Consider the following 18,442-nt stretch of genomic DNA (forward strand, 5'->3'; position numbering starts at 1 on the left):
TTGATTCGTATAATGCTAGTAATGGAAGTCGACACCAGAGGTTTTCTTTAAGGAATTTTACATGGGGACGTTCTTAGGAAAAAACAACCCTAGCCGACACGTGTTTCATCAACAGGTCAGTGCCTGTGACTCTTCAGGGCGAAGTTCCGGTGATATTTCCAACCCGGAGTCCGGGTAAAAATTGATAGCGTGTCCGTAAGAAAGAAAGGAAGTTGTCCGAGCTCGGATCCATTCACTCCGACGAGACGAGCCACAGGAGAGTCCTGCTTTTCAGGCTCTTCGGTTGTCACGAACACACCCGCCCGACAGACAACTTCCTTTCTTTTACACGGACACGCTGTCACTTTTTACTCGCACTCCGGGTTGGAAATATCACCGGAACTTCGCCCTGAAGAGTCACAGGTACTGACCTGTTGACGAAACACGTGTTGGCTAGGGTTGTTTTTTCCTAAGAACATCCCCATATAAAATTCCTTAAAGAAATCCTCTGGTGTGGACTTCGATTACTAGCATTATATGGATCAACTGTTGATTTCTATATGTGTGCCCAGGTTTCTGTGTACATCCCTACTTAACATCTCTAAACAAATCAAGAAAAGGTGTCAGCAAGTGAAGTACACTCACTTTGCAAGGGTCAACAGCCAAAGCTACTGCTTCCTCTCTAAGTTTCCTTCCTTCATACTGATCTCTTCCTTCTACCCTCTAATGGCTCTCTACTCCATCTACCCTCATCTGAGTCTTCTCTGCTGCTCATGCCTCGGGGCACTGTCCCTAATACAAAATGCACAACATGGAGAACACGCCTCCGTAACACCTCTTCTGGCTGGACACCTCCTGAAGGTAAATTTCCACTGAAACCTGTATTTCATCCAGCAACGGTTGAAACGTCCTTGGGTCCCAGGTTCCTTCAGCACCGAAAGTATCGGCTCCTCATTATCTGCATTCCTGGAGACAGTTGTAGCAACTTTCCTCCATACCTAACTCCTAAAACAAAAGGTTAGTCTTAGCTAACGAGAAGGGTGTCCTTGCACCTGCAATAGAAGCATATGAACCGAAAATCTTTCCCTGCGCATGAAATTCACTGACTACTTAAAAATGAGAGCCTTCCCAAGGAAAGTATACTGCGGCCTGCACAATTCAGCTAACATAAGGAACGCGAGTAGGCCTTTCATAGCAAAACATAGACATTCATTTAGGCCTCTATACATAAAGAACTACACACATTAATAAACGTTGCATCCATAAGCACTATATTTCATTACATTCAATATATAAGTAATCATTCCTACATGTGCAGACTTTAATATGGTGCACGTTTATCTAATGAATTACGTTACACATAAATTAATTTGTTAGGCAATTTGCAGTAGGCAGTTATATTTAAAGGTAATTTTACTCTTTCGACTAACACAGACTACATTACACTCACATTGTTCATTATTACGTTTACATTTCTAATGATCATTTGTTAATACAACACAAGGGTATATATTGGTGTGGACTATGCGTGATTATAATGCACCCCTACAATTTTAAGAACTTCATGGCGCTCTATCATCTGGAAGATTTTTGCTGAAAAGTTGGGACGCGGTACATAATGCGAGGTATTTATCAAGAACATTATGCCTTTATGATCTGACCAAGTAATCAGCAGAACCTCTTAGACCTTCAAAGAAGGATTTGATGTGAATTTTCCATTTAATGTATGACCTGTGGCATGCGTATCGTGCTCGACTAACCGTCTCAAAGAGAAGCTGATCATCATGTCCACTAAAGAGGCTGTATCATAGTCCTCCAGTTTTTCCAGGTGATAGTTACAATTTCCCAAAATTGAGAAATTATCAGTTTGAATGCTAGGTTCGATAAAGGGGCTGAGAGAGTTTACAAAAATGTTTTTTGGGCCAGGGGGTCTGTATAGCAAGAGTCCTTTAAAAGTATAATAGTTACTTAGAGTAATCCTAAATGACAGCACTTCGCAGTCTGGGCTTCTTCCAGTTGAAAGTGTAAAGGGGAGAAAAGTCATTAAGTGACCATTCACCAAATTAATAATCCTTCTGGACACACAGTAACCACAGATGACTACGTTAGGTTAGTTGATTTCTTACAAAGCCAAAAATAACTGAACATAAAAGACACCTCAATAAGAGGGTGTAGAAATACATGGGAATTCGCATGAAACCAACTCTGCGTATCTAATTTAAATGATGCAACATGAATAACACATTTAGTTCAAGAAGTAGAATGCAGAAGATCAGAAAGCCTGAGTTCAAGTTCCCTTGCATCGAGCGTTGGTGAGTGAAAAGCATTAAATCCACCCCATCTCTAGCACTAAGATGACATCCCTACTTGAGCATCTTCAGTAAGAAAGACAAAAGGTGTCAGCATGTGGAGTCTTCCTATGAAGTCTCTCATCATCAATAGGTCATGTAGCATAAAGCTACTGAGACATAGCTTGATCTAAGATGCATGTTCTTCAAAGGCAACAGAGAAATTGGCTCTTTCCCTACTCCAAAAAACAGATTATTATTAGATAATATTCCCGGAATCCAGTTCGTGTCATGTCATCTGCTCTGGGTACGATCCTGAAGGTGTTTTTCCATGGGACAATGTTGTTCTTTCCTCGCTGCATTTTGGCCTTCCCAGGCCTTCTCCTGTGTGTTGCACAATGACCTTCCTTGATAGACTTAAGCCACAGGATTGTAACTTCTTCTTTCCTTGCCTAACTACTAAATCAAAGACATTATTTTAGCTAACAAGAGCGCTTCTTTCACCTGCAACACAAAACATGAGAAAGAACACAATCAACAGCACACATGAAATTCAACTGTTAATTCTAAAGGAAGAGTTTCTAGAGAATTGCATTTCAGGCCTACAAAATTTAGCAAACATAAGAAAGCATGATATGAGCTTTATGAAATTGCATAGAAGTTAGGGTACTTTCACAAAGTACATAAATAATTTTCAGTTTCACAGCATGAGTTCTTCATATTAATATTTTCTGCTAGTTACATTCACTTTATACATTGATTACTTTGTAAGAGACTAAACACATCACGTTTAAGGTTACTACACGTCAAATTCTAACACGTCGGGTTACTACAACTAAATTTATATGTGGGTGCGCTCTACACATGTGATTCTAATGCACCTCTTCAAATAAAATGTGATATCCGCTGCATCAGTTCACCCCTCTGATGACGTTGAGTCATCACAAAACAATCCAAAATCCCTTCAAAGCAGACCGATCTAAACAGATGTCGTAGCTAATCTCCTCTGTCTGAACTCCTCCAGCTGCTTCAAATTCTCGTAGTGATTGTCCTGTAGTCTTTCCACCCTTATCTCTCTTTCCCTTAAGGAGTTTTCCACTTGCCTCACCTTGTGCCATTTGCATGCTCTTATCATACCTATGAAGATGATAACACAGACTACAACAATTATTATTGGCTTCAGCATGTATCCAAGAATTCCCTTTCCTAGGGTTGCAAATCAATTTCCAACTGCACCAAATCCCTTTTCAATCTTACCCCAAACTCCATCAACTGCCTGATCATGTATCTCATGATGTATCTCAGTGCTGTTGCTTATATATCCCCTCAGATCTTTACTTCTATCAGGGATATAAGTACAATACTGTTGGACCATCAGCATTCGACAGACTCGGCTTTCCTGTGCCAATAACACGTCTAATGCAAGACGGTTTTGCATCTCCATCGCCCTTATCGAAACCATCTCCCTATCTATGAGTAGAGATGACTAAGATGTGTTAACTGACCGCTTATCCACAATACTAGACAACTTCCAGATCTTGATGTCTATCAGCACCACTCCTAAACTAGGTATCATCGTTCCAAATATGTCTCCCTCAATCTCACCAGCACTCAGTCCACGTTTTTCCCTATTGTCGATTTTCCTCCCAAATCTTCCACATGATATATCTTTGGAAACACAACTGCCACATAACAGGTACCATACCAATTGTTCGGTAAACGAACATATGCATTCTTCCCACACACAAGGCATACTCCTGGCACCACTTGTACTGACTTTTGCAGAAACATCTTTCAAGGATCATTAACCAGTCACACAAATGCTGCTTCACAAATATAGTGTCATTACAACTCTGAACTTAACATATGCAAAGCTTGCCTCGTTGTACCTAATCTAAAGCCATAGGACCCTAACTTCCTTTAGCCTTGTGAGCTAACTCCTCCTTGGTCCACTCAAGCTCACTATCTTTATTGTTAAACTTATCAACTAATCCCCTGTGTCTGTCATCTACTCGAGCTACAAATTTCTTTTCAATGTCTGTTAAAATGCAGGTTAGGTGATGCCTGTGAGTGTAAGCTGTATCTCAAGTTACTGTGGGCGCGAAATATTTTCCCATTCTCTCTTCCTGCTCATAGTAATTGTATTTGTTCAAATGTTTATAAACGGGTATTTCTGAAAGTATCACATCATAATTTGAGAAGTAGGATTCGTAATGGCCTTTCCCATAAAATATGCTGAGGAGCAAACTGTAACTAATGCCATACACTAAGAGTAAGTAATGATATCTAATCCCCTCCTCAACCGAAGCAGGCAATTGCATACACTCATAGCAATCTCTCACTTCCATAGTGTTGACATATTCATAAAGCAATTTAGCATAAGCATTCAGTGAATAATCACCTTTAGACAAATCTACATGAAGAAAATGACTAGTTTGCTCTGTTAAGCCTTTTTCAGATCATAATTTACCCTCCTTTGAGGAAGCAGTGGTAAGTGTGGATGGCCCATGTACCCCCACTCCATGTTGCTCAACCTTACGTGAACCTAAAATGGACTCAGTAATTAATACAGCTATCACTTTAATTACTAATGCAATGAGTGTACCTATAATACATTAGTGCCTACAATTCAAATTTCCTGACTACATTTTCAAAGGCAACTCAGATTACAGCTTATAAAAGGATCAATGCACAGAGTTTCTTTTCTCTGCCTCTTATTCATGTGAAACCAAGTCTTTAAGCACCTTTTCTTTAAAGCCTTGGGAAGTTCTTTTCGACAGTCTTTTGCACAATATTTACATGGCTTAGAAGACTTCCCTAGCCCTCTTTCTTCTTATAACTGGAAGTCCCTCATTTTATTCTTCTTCCACTTGGGCCTGGGTTATCTTCTTCAAGCAACTTATTTACAGTTCAGAAGTTCAATTTCCATCCTTTATGAAATCAGAGCTAATCTCCTTAATTGACTCGTTGTAACAGTTCAGTTCTCAATGCTGCAACCCCTTGAGGAGACTGTGTAGCTCTGAAGCTTGGGAATTCACTGTCTTCCAGAATCAGAGTCCGTAAGCGGCTCAGCCATGGTGGAAAAGGCACAGTCAAAGACAGAAGGGCATTAGCCTCTATTCTACAAACTCTCAACAAGATCTTGACAAGCAGTATTAAAATCGCGGACCTCGCTCTCCCAAGCATTTGAAACAGATAAGTCCACTCAGGAGAGGAATGTCTTTGGCATGGCACTTGAGCTCTCCTGGACCTCCTACCACTTTCTGTGGCTTGCTCTGGTTCACTCATATCAGACTCTGAAGATTCACTTATCAGTACAAGTTCTCTTTCAGATGTCAGTCTCAGATTTCTTCTAGTCTGTCTCACAGGCCACATTTCATCAGTAGCATCTCTCTTCCTTGACTGCATACAACCACTTTCCACACCAGTCTTATCTGCTGAGTCAGATTCTATACCACTCACAACTTTACAGTCTCCCTCAGAGTCTGTGCCAGGGCTTTGTGCAGCTTGACCCCCTTCAGACCAACTTGGTGAGTGTCCAGCCTCTTCAGGATCCTCCACAGCTTGGCTTGTCCTCTCCAGTGACCCCTCGGTCACTGCTGGACTTACTTCTGGTAGAGAAGCTGTTTCATCAGAGGAACCTGTGACTCTTCGGGTATGGGAAGCGTGAATCCAGTTTGGCACTCCTCCACACTTCACAGCAGTACTCGTCATTAATATCACTTGATATGGTCAACTCCACAGAGACTCATGACAGATTTTCCTCACATGCTTTCAGATGAGCACTCAATCACCTGGGTTCAGGTTGATAGAGCGTGGGCTCACCTGCTCGTTTTACCATACTCACCTGGGCCCATAAAACAACATACACACTTTGAACAGGTAAACCTACGCTTAATCAATTTTGTGTTTAACCATTCAGGACCTATACCATTTGACTTACCAATCCTAGTCACCAGTACCTAGAATCCTAAAGGATCAAGGAGTTAGAATAATAGGTAGAAATATAACATTTGCACTCATATAATAACCACAAACTCGGGAAAGATTTAAATTCTTTGTCTGTGAAAATTCTTAAATGTCAGAGTCCATACTAAATTAATTGAAACTTGGTCAATTAGCAAGAATACATTTAAAGTAAGATGACATGAGAATATTACGAAACTTTAAATAGGCATTGAAACATAGGAAGGGTAGAAAAAGGGAAACATACCCACACAGACGTTATAGTTACCTAGAATGGTGTGAAGACCAACCCTGGACACGGGCTGAGATAAAGGACAGAATCCCAAAGTGCGGGTGCCAGCAGGGAAGAATGAGTGCAGACCAAAATTAGGACAGGTACGGACCAAATTGAATCAGGACAGGACCACCTCAGGCTAAGACAGGCACCCACAGCTAAGACACAACGCCTGCGTCACACTCTCACTGCGGCTAACAGTCGGGCCCTGATTGGGTTAGCGGAAATCTTCTCCCTTAGAACCCTGATTGGGTTATCGAATCTTCTGACAGAGTGCTCGGCCATCACCTAATGAGTGCGTTGGGTCAATGACAGGTCAGCTACTCGGACAAGTCGGACAAATTAACTAACTAAGCCTACTCTAGTTATACTATTTTCTGGGGAGTGTACTACCCTCCAATGTTGCAAGTGCAAGAATCCCCAATTTTGATTGGGCAGAAAGATGAGGAGAGGTCATCACACCATACCAAAATGAAACTTTTCTTTAGAATATTGAAATTACCGTTCCCCCCATCAATTTATTTTGCCATGCACGTTTATTCCACCCAACAATGAATGTTCTAATAGTAAATACATTGTTATAACATTTTAACAATATCGTTCTCTTGGCAGTTCAGCAGGTCATCTTCCCAGGCGCATCTTCTGGTGAGCTAAGACTTGGCTTCCATTCAATGTCATGAGTCCAGAGTTCTTTTATTTTGTGCGCATGTGCAGTGTGGGTTTCAAAATGGAGTTACAGATACATCTCAGGCCCAAAGACGAGCAAGTAGCAAAGTAGAAACAGTTTTAGAACAAAGAATAAATGAATGTTCTGTATACCACTTATCTCTACTCTATTCCCATTATTTTATTTAACTGCAGCATTATTGATTAAGCAAAAACAAACAGCAAAAAGCAGTGAAGCAAGCTTCTTGCACGTTATGACACAGAGCAGCCATCTTAGTTCTAGTGCACAGAAGCAAAAGTTTCCCACCAAAGCAGAGAGTACATCATGTCACGTGAGTGTGACAGATGCATGCGCAATGGAGAATCCTGCGTAGCAGCGGCCATTTGAATGCAAGCGGATTACAGTTAATAAAAGCACATAGTCAAGCTTCCCCTAGATGCTAGATATGTCGCGTAATGCAATATTAATTAGACAAAACATGTTAGTTAGTACGTTATGAGTTATTTGAGAGGGTTGAGCACAAGCAAGTCGCTTTACGTGCGCAACCTTGCTTCATCAAGGTTGTGGCAGAGGTCTTTGAAGTCTGTGTAGTCGCAGCTTTAACCTGACGAGACACAGAACGAACCACATCTGCCAATCCTTTACAGTAGTCAAGGCTCAAGTCATTTGTGATACTTATCAATGCAGTGGTAGGCACAGCAGGCAAGCACATCACTCTTCCCATTGAGATTTCATGTGGCAATAGCCCAGTTCTTCTGTCAGGAATGCTGTGTAAACTCATTAAACAGAGGTAATGCATCGGGCCATTTCAAAGATGTCAAAGCACACACTTTGGCTAGTCTCACTTTCAAGGTACCGTTGACCTGCTCCACCATGCCAGATGCCTCCGCCCTGTAACTACAATGCAGGCTCAGGTCCACACTCCAGTCTGTACACAACGATTTTGTTGTGAAAGTGCGCTCCTCTTTCCAATTCCAATGTAGTTGGAAATCCGAATCTAGGAATATGTTCCCTCAACAATAACTTTCCTACTGTGAGACTGTCACCCCTTCTAGTTGGATGAGCCCTCACCCATTGGGAAAAAATGCACACAACAACCAAGATGTCTCTCAGCCCATTACACAAAGGCATTTCAACAAAATCCATTTGGATCTGATTGAAGGGACCCTCTGACCTGTCAATGTAGCTCAATGCAATAACAGTCTTTTTCCCAGCATTCATTTGTTGGCACGTGACACACCGATGGCACACTGCTTCTGTAACCATTTGCAACCTCGAATTGAACCAAGTCTGCCTGAACAATCTCACCATCGCATCTCTTCCTGTTTAAGCTGCTCCATGAATTTGTCTTGCCATTGGGGATTTGACAGACAATCAGGTAAAACTGCCCTTTCATCAACCGAGACCCATATGTCATTTTCTCCTTTCTCACAACTTGCTCTGCTCCAACCTCCTTGTTCCTGGTCTGTGACTTCCCTTTGCTAATGCCTGACTTCACCCCATGTCTCTGCAACAGCTAACATCATGCTGAGTTTGGTCTTCTCTGTACTCTCGAAAATATATTCTCCATTAAAAATGCATGCATGTGTTGCACAAAAAAGAGCAACTTCGTCATTATATCAATTCCCTGTGGTAACAAAGTCAACTTCTTTTCCATGGTCTGCCACTTAACAACAATCACCTCTCTTGGTCATTGTAATGCTTCTTGCAGTTGTCTCACATATTGCCCATTCCTTACTGGAGAACCTGATGATGTTAGGAACCCTCGCTGTCCTAAGTCATGAACCACACTGAAACTGTATTTGTCTATCGGTATAGATGGTGATTCAGATCTGTTAAGAAACAAAGAATACACTGGTAAGTGCAATGATTTTGCCACTTGTGTGGAGTGTACTCCCTGTTAAAAAGCAGCTTCCACCACTCCAGAGATGCTACAGACAGCTAACTCTGCTCTCAAATTAACTGCATTGCCTCCTAGCCATGAACTATCAACAAAAAGAACTTGATCAGGTTCAGACAATGGTTCATTGACAATGTCAGGTATCGGCTTGGTGCAAAGCTCAGTAACACCCAGTCATTTTCTTCACAATTTTCCCCATCAGCATTTGGAACAGTAACAGGGTAGCTCAATTTAATACAGAACAGCGTTTCAGTGTCACATTCTCAGCAGCGAGCAACATCTGCTTACATATTTGTCAACCTGTTATTGGTCAAATGCTGTCTTTTGTTTCTCGTCATCAGGAGTTCTACTGAATGCAGTACATATACAGTAAGAGGATGACCCATCACAATGCTCTCACATCTGTCAATACTGACACCTGTGGTAGCAACGTATTTGAGACATTCGAGCAACACTGAAGTGACAGGATCTAAAGTAGCTGAGAAATATGCCATTGGTCTACGGGCACCTCCATGTGTCTGGGTTAGTAAAGAAATAGCACAAGCCTCTCTCTCGTGGCAGAACAGCAAAAATGCTTTGTTTTAATCAGGCATTCCTAAAGCAGGAGCATAACACGGGCAGTCTCTCAACTCCAGTAAAGCAAGCAGACAGTCGTTATCCCAAGGTACTGGATCGCACACATCCTTGTGGGTCAGAATCTGCAAAGGCTTTGCCTTCAGGGAGAAATTAGGAATCTACTGTCGGCAATAGCCAACCATTCCGTTACGTTACGTTAAAAAATATTTGTACCGCGCACTTACACCAACGGTTTCATGGCGCTCTTGACAAAGTACAGTGATCAAGGATGAGGGAGTTACTCGTATGCAGACTGGAATAGCAGAGTTTTTAACAGTCTACGGAAGCAGTCGTAACTGGGACAGAGACGAAGTGTGGATGGCAGGGAGTTCCAGGTGGAGGGGGCCAGAACAGAGAAACCACTGTGCTTTTTTCGTCTGAATTTGGGGACCCCGAGGTAGTTAAGAGATGTTGAACGGAGAGCTCTGTGGGGGATGTAGCGTGTCAGACCAGATGAAATGAAAGCAGGGGCTGCATCAGAGAGGGCCTTGAAAACTGTACATCCCAGCTTGAATGTGCAGCGCTTGGAAACAGGGAGCCAGTGAAGACTTCGAAGGAGGGGGGTAACGTGCTGATGTTTAGGCTGGCGGAAAAGCAGGCGGGCATCCTGATTCTGCACCAGTTGCAGCCGGTGGAGGTGGCATGCAGGGATCCCCACATACAGCATGTTGGCGTAGTCGAGCCTAGAGGTGATAAGAGCGATGATGACTTGAATCAGGGCATCTCTAGTGAGAAACCTACTGATTTTGCGGATCCGCCTAAGTTGGAAAAAACAGGATGAGGTGACTGAGTTAATTTGTGGTCTCATCGAGAGGTCTTCAGAAATGATCACCCCCAGGCTCTTCACTGTGCTCACTGGAGTGGGCGCCGTCCCTAGGGATGAAGGCCAAAAGGTGGTGTTCCACGGGTTCGTGGGGCCCCCCACGAGTACTAGCTCAGTTTTTGTGGGGTTCAATTTTAGTTGGCTGTGATACATCCACTCGCGATGGTCAGCATGATGGACTGGAAATTAAGACAGGAGGAAGGGAGGGAATCAATGGGAAAAATTAACTGAAGATCGTCCGCGTAGTTGAAGATTGTGACCGGGGTATTGCGGAGGGAAGCTAAGAGGGGTTGCAAATACAAATTAAATAGAAGGGGAGATAGTGCAGAGCTCTGAGGGACCCCGCAGGTTAAGGAGGTGTAGGGTGCAGAAAAGGTAGACAGGTGGACTGCTTGTGATCGCTGGTCAAGGAATGATCCAAGCCAGTCGAGGGCTACCCCCTGGATGCCAGCATTGTGGACACGGTCGATCAAGATGGCATGATCAACCGTGTCAAATGCTGCCGAAAGGTCTAAAAGGACAAGGGCCTGAGAGATGTTTTTATCGGCACCTTTCCTGAGGGCATCCATGACTGCTACTATGACCGCCTCGGTGGAATGGAGGGGTCTGAAGCCAGATTGTTGGGCATCCAGGAAGGAAGATTTCTCTATGAAGGAGCTCAGGCAGCGGGTGACATAAGTCTCCAAGATCTTTCCTAAGTAAGGGAGGAGGGAAATGGGTCGATAATTACTTAGGATTGTGGGGTCCGCGTTGTTTTTTTTTAAGATGGGTAGGACGGCTGCCTGTTTGAAGGAGCGAGGGACCTCCCCAGTGGCAAGAGAGTTGTTAAGCAAAGCTAGTGGGGGGTCCGGACAGGCCAGAAAGGCCTCCCTCAAGATCTGGGGAGGGCAGCAGTCATTAGGAGAACCTGAGCTGACTTTAAGAAGTAGTGAAGAAAATTCTTTTAAAGAAATTGGCGGAAACTCTGTCAAGAGGCTGGTGTTCTTGGGGGGGAGGGGAGGAGGAAGAGGGGATGAAGGGGTGAAGATATTATTTTTTATGGTTGTGATTTTATCGATAAAATAAGAATTTAAAGAATCACACAGGGTTTGGGTAAGCTGGGGTTGGGGAGTGACCCTATCAGGCAGGGAAAGCTTGTTGACGATTGAAAAGATATCATTGGCTTTGTTATTAGAGTCTATTATCTTTTGGGAAAAGTAGGCAGTTTTAGCTGTCAAGATCGATTTTTTGTAAGACTTTAGAGAGTCAACATAAACAAGTCTGAGCTGCGGGTCGTAGTTGCGCCTCCAACGACGTTCAGCTTGCCGAAGAGCAAGTTTGTCAGCTTTAAGTTGGTCAGAAAACCATCGTTGAGCGTCGTGAGGGCGCTTGGCTTTGATTTTTTTGAAAGGGGCAACTTTGTCGCTTGCGAGAAGTAGCCATTCATCGAGATGATCAGCCTGATCCGCTAACGAGATCGAGGGGGTGGGTGAGGTGGAGGCCAGTATGGCATGGAAGTCAACCAGATTTGCCCTTTTCCAGTTGCGAGCTAAAAGATTCGTTACGAGGGGGGGGGGGGGGCAAGAGGTATGAAGATGAAGATGAAAGGAAATGAGGCAGTGGTCGGACCAAGAACATTATGACCTCTTTCTGTGTGCTAGGCGGATTCATTTTCATGATTGCGTCCACTCGTTCTGGTGATGGCTTCCTCTTGCCTTTTTAGATTCAATGGCCCAAATACTGTACTTTATTCAAACAGTACTGAAGCTTACTCAAAGACACCTTGTGCCCAGATGGTTCAGTAAGGCGATAGTATAGCCCTGCAAGCCTCCTGTGTTTCAGATGCAACGAGGAGGTCATCTATGTACTGGATTAGCACTCAGTTTCAGGGCAGGGTCAAACGCTCAAGGTTCTTTTTCAAGGCCTGGTTAAATATGGATGGACTTTCAGTATACCCTTGAGGGATACAACACCATGGTAAGGCATGATTCTCCAGACGGAAAACAAAAAAAAGAATTGGCTCTCCTCATGCAATGGGATTGAGACAGAGGTCAATCACTGTGAACCACTCAGCCTCGCAAGGAATCTGAAACAGGATCACAGATGGATACGGTATCACGGGACACCATGGTATCACTATGTTATTGACCTTTCTCAGGTCCTGAACAATGTGATATTTCCAGATCTGTTTCAGCAATCCCATGATGGGTGAATTGCATGGACTAAATTACAGGTTTGATCCCTACCACAGTTTCAGGGGTCAGATTGAACTGAGGTGGTCTTGGCTTAATCTGTATGTGGACTTGCTCGACTATTCGATCCAGTCCAATTTTCTCCCCTGAAAAGTCCCATACCACTGGAGAGACAGTGTCTCTCAAATCCAGCCACTTCTTCCCCCGGCCATAGAAGAAACATAGCTGTGCAATGGTTCTGATTAGCCAACTTGAAAGCAAAGTCCTCATTATTAGTCTGCTGGGAACACAAACTAACCCTTACAATTCTGCTGCAAAAGCCAGGGGCGTGGGGGTTGCTAACGTGAAGCAGCACTGCTGCCAGCTTTGTTGCAGGGAGACGATATTGCAGCATTGCTGGAAAATCGGACCTCAGTAACAAAAACGTCCCCCACCACTACAGCCGGTCCGGCCCTGTAGTCTGTATTTCGATTCCCTTCAGCGTGCAATAGATGGTACAATTCAATTTGCACAAAAGATCACACCTTAGCAAACAGACTGACACACCACAAACTGATGGTGATCTTGAAAGGTTCTAATTTTCACTGGTACTGCTTCTGTCAAAGGGTTTGTCATACTTTTGTTAGAGACTTCCACAACTTGGATCAACCTCCCTGAGAGGGACAGGTTTGGAGCTACAGCAGATCTCACAGTAGAATGAGTAGCACCAGTATCAATCAAAAATGCAATGGGATGACCATCTACGTCTCCTTCTACGTGCGATCCACTCTGGTCTACCTTTAAGAATCCGCCAAGTGTACAGTCTTCCTTTCCCCTCAGGCACTGTCATAAGGGCTGGTCTTGGTCAAATACATCCAGTACTTCCATTAGGGGCATCTGAAGATAGGTTTGATTGCACTCCGAGATTCTCGGAGCTTTTCTGCTGCATCACCCTGAATCACACACATTCCCACTTATATTCTCTCTCTCCCTCTCTCCGTAATGACAGACAGCTAATTAGTGTGTGTAAGCAGAGCAGCACCAGACTTGTACTGTTTACACAATACTAATGTGTAGTTTGTCAAAAATCAGCGTTTTCATCATCAAAAGAGTTCTCGTTCCCTAAAATGTGTACCTGTGGAACCCACTGGCACCACCAGCACAAATACCCACTAGATATGGGAATATGAAAGTACGAATTCTGCAAGTCCAGGGATAATAGGCACTTGTTTATACTGTGACACTATGTCAGGTGAGAGAGGTAATAAAGACAATTTTTAGTGTGAAACAATAAATAAAGCCCTAGGGTTAGGTCACTCAAGGAGTTTAAGGGGACGCTATGCTAGTCTGTTGAATACCCCCTGCCTATAAAAAGTTAAACATATAAAAACTGGTTAGCTCTAAGTAAATATAATATTTGTTAATGTTTATAGTCATGTGTGCTAACATCTTTCTAATATTCAATACAGTTGCCTTACATCTCATCTAGCACAGTCTAGGTTAAAAATCTCACTTTGCAGAGCAAAGTGTGATTTAATATATCTATATTTGCACTGCTGAGTCACTGGGTGGTCTGAGGTAGAATCCATATTGGTCAATCCTTATGAGTTATGTCCAGAGAAGACCCAAGCCGGTTTTCTCTACACTAAGGGTCCCCAGGATGGATGTAAGGCTCTGAGAACTTTCCAGGAAGAGTATTATGAATCAGAATGACAACCCCAAAAGATTTGAGTAGTACCCTCATTTCCAACTTAGTGCCGAGGGAACTTAAGAATCAATGGTGTAACCCATGGTACTGAAGGAAACATTTTCTGAAAACACAGCCCACAATGGAGCAGGTGCGCAAAGGTCAGAAATCCCTGTAAGATGCCCCTAGGCAAGTGAGACACTGGTGAGGAGCCAAAACGGATATATAGAAACTAATGGGCCCGAAGGCAAACCCTGGAATAAGCTATGTTGGAAACACCTTGGTGAACTGTGAGAGGCACTGTGATTCAGAAGAGTCAAGAGAAATAGTTATTCAAGTTGGAAATAAAACAATACTCAGAGAGTAACCTGAAGTCGGATCTGTCAGGTGTTGAAGACTAGCGTATGGAAAATGGTAAGACCTGCGTACAACTCTATGAGAAAGGCCTGGAGTGACACACTCAGAAAACTGGGGACACACATTGAAAGGGCCCCTTCAGGGCAGCACTGGTGAGGCCCAACAAGCAGCTCCAGGATAGGTGCCTTTGGCAAAAACAAGTCTAATGCCCAGGGGGAAGTTTGGTTCCCTGGTTCCAAAAGAGATAAAGGTTCTGAAACAGAGCCTCATGTCCTCAACTGGCTGGTGAGGCGCAGCCAAAAGAGTTAAAGAGGGCAGTACAGACAACAGCCACAAACCTGTCTCTAAGGATGTCTGCATTTTAGGAGCTGTTTGAGAACACAAATGACTCCTCAGCATCCCAGTTTTGAATTAGTGGACTATGTAAAGCTGTGATTGGTATTCCTTAACTGTGCCCAATACCCCCACACACTGAAAAATGGGCTCATGAGGCCCCGTTCACTAGAAATCTAAGTTTTGGACCATTACCTCCTATCTAGTCAGATTACATTTTTGGTGATGTAGGATTACTATTCTACATTTGCCTGGTGGATTATTCCATGTTTATAACATGTGTGGACTTTGAACATGTTTTCTAGTTGCCACTTGAACACCAAACCACTGATCTGTCCTTCCTTGCTTCAAGGCCAATAAAGAACTAGGACAAAAGACAGACGTTTTATAGCACAACAACAACAAATACAAATCACTGTTTGGCACTACCGGTCATTGAGATAGATTTCCAATTACAAAGATGGAGGAGTGAAGCATTCCTACAACTGTGAGAATTACCGATCTCCAGCCCACAGGATAACAGTGACCCATGGGCTTGATGCTATTCTAAAAGTTATCACATTGACACTTGAAAACTTTAACAATTATTTTTTAACAACTATAGCTCCAACTGGACATTGAGGTTATTTAATGTGTTAATTTGGCAAACTATCTACTATTTGAAACCATTTCACCCCTCCTGGAGCATGCCCTGACTCATGACCTACATTTGGCACAACTTGCTATCATAAGAAACGGATTTGTCTGTAAAATCTACGTGTGCCTGATAGATGGACCCCATGGCTTTTTCTGCGACTAAAAAATGCTAATAAATCAATCACTTAATAAATGAATAAATCAATAAGTAAAAGGTTGCAAAGGATTTTGTCCAATGTTGCCCAGTGTCAGACCACAAACAGCATACCAGTTAAAAATACTTAAAAACAAAGGGCTATGGAGTCCGATAGAAAATAGCACATGTATAAAAGCCTGGTGCTTGAGCTCACAGCACCGCACCGCTCAAGGTGATAGAGCCGGCTCAAGGACAAGGCCCCATCGAGAAAACCCCTGAGCTGCCTCATGGCTGACCTGGGGTATACGAGGTGCCCTGGATCGATTTTTCAAAACTATCTCTGCAATGGCAAAAAAATAATCTCAATTTTGATCCCTAACCACCTAGATAGCACATCTGCCATGGGTAAGGGGGACTGATATACCAGTATAAATATTATCTGGAAAAAAAATGACATGTTTATCACAGCCGTTTGTTGTCATTGAATAACATAATTTATTTGGGGAAAAAAGGAAAATAACAGACTCATGATTTGTACATTTCAACCTTATATTGTATTGTATGATTATTTATAACGTGCTTTCCACGCCCCCCTGCGAAGCAGAAAGAACCTTAAGTGCTCGACCACGTTCGATCGTTTACTATTGAATACAGAGTCTTATGTACACACATTTCTCTAAATCGTAGCTGATGTCGACCTGCAAACGCAGATGCACCCTGGCCGTTTGCCTGACAACCACTCCGTGAAAGTCCCCTCTGGAATAGAATAGAGAAGTCTCAGCAGGCTGTTTCCCTGACAGTAAATACCTTTTGCCTATTTCTCGACACCAATTACCTCACCGGTCTGCAGAGACAAAGATGTCCGCAACAGGGTATGCAGCTATTTCGCAGTGATTAAAAGGCTCTGTGTGCCAGGTTGCCTGTTCAAAACATTGGCGACAAACCAGGCAAGCGTGTAAAGAAGTTGCATCATCATGATTGGAAAAACTCGAGTTCTGAATGCAAACTGACACAGTGAAGAGTTAAATGCGTGGTGGATACACGAATATTTGTGCACATCAAACAAATCAATAGGTGATAAACTGCAACTTGCATATAGAAACGGGATTCAAGGAACTAATTCTTGGATCCCATAATCCAAAAATTAAAACAAACATCGAAACAGACATTCTCATGCCTTGCTCCAAGACTATGAAACTCTTCTCCTGACCCGGCTGGCATATTAATTATAGAATTACTGGCCTTCTGTGAAAACTGAAAACGCACTTCAGATTCATGCTCTATAAATATCCCACGGAAATAAATGAAATAAATAATTTACATCTAATGAAGAATTGACAATCCGACTTTCTGTGTACTGAATGTACACATTCAAATAGACCCCAGGGCCTCTGAAATTAAATTAAATGAAATAATATTTGTATAGCGCATTCTACCCTAAGGCTGTCAGAAAAAAGTGGTAATCTCCGGATTCATTACAAGAATCCTGAGCGAGAGTGAAAATAGGAAAAAAAGATGTCTGAAAACTGGACACTAGAGATAGCTTTATTTTCATGACGCATATGCTGAAATTGTTGGAGGAATAAGGCGATCTATGAAGTAATATGTCTAAGACGTCATTCTTTTCCACTAGGGGCGTTGGCATGCTATGATACAACTGAACTCTTGCATTTGGGTTCACAATGACAGACTACAGGTTTGAAACGTTTTGGGATTAGAGTGGCGCATGACCCAGGATATTACATTGGTTTGAATATAGGCCTGGTACAAAATGGCACATGTGAATCTTTGTCCTTCATGTTGCTTCCAGTGTCAATCATAATAGCTCTGATTTAGATGGTGGTTCTCTATATTTTTCAAGGTGGTATGAGCCTGCTCCTGAGGCATGTATTTAGCAAACGAGAAAGTGTGCTGCGGCTCCCTGGTATGGACAGCTGCTTAACACAGGATTAGAAAATGCTAAAACTGCCTTATGAATGGGGTGAAATGGGTGTCCCTGACATACAATTATTTGGCATTGCAGTTTTACTGGTTCTGGATGCCTGGACAACTGCCCTCATCAGGACAATACTCTGCTGGCAGTTTGTCATTGAGCCATGGTTTTGAAATATCTATTCTTAATCTCAATGATGGCGAGTTTTTCAGTATCCCAACAGTTTTTTTTTATGTCTAAAACCTGGGAATTCATCTCTACAACAATATTGAAAACTGTTCGTTTTAAAACTGACGTGTCACATTGATGGGGGGGTGGGTGGGGGGGGGTCAAGATTGTTCACAAATGATGCTCAGAGGCTGATGCGTTTCGTAGAGTTATCCGTCTTTTCAAGTTGATGATCTTTATATTGAACGCAACTTCCTAACATTTGAGCTGGTCACAACCCACTTTGGTGACCAAGTAGGTCCCATTGGCAAGTTAACTAAGGCATTTTGGAACATCTGGGAAGCATTTCCTGTACAGCCACTGGAATCTAGAGTAATTTAGGAGTTTAGTTCACTGAGGCAGGGTGGGTGTCCATTGTCCTGTTTATATGGGTGATAATTGCAGAGCACTTGAACCTCAGTCTGCATATCTGGCTTGAATGGGAAGTACACCCCTCAAATGCGGACTGGAATTGGGACCTAGTGCACACC

Source organism: Lissotriton vulgaris, chromosome 6, assembly GCF_964263255.1.
Source record: "Lissotriton vulgaris chromosome 6, aLisVul1.2, whole genome shotgun sequence".
Classification (NCBI taxonomy): Eukaryota; Metazoa; Chordata; class Amphibia; order Caudata; family Salamandridae; genus Lissotriton; species Lissotriton vulgaris.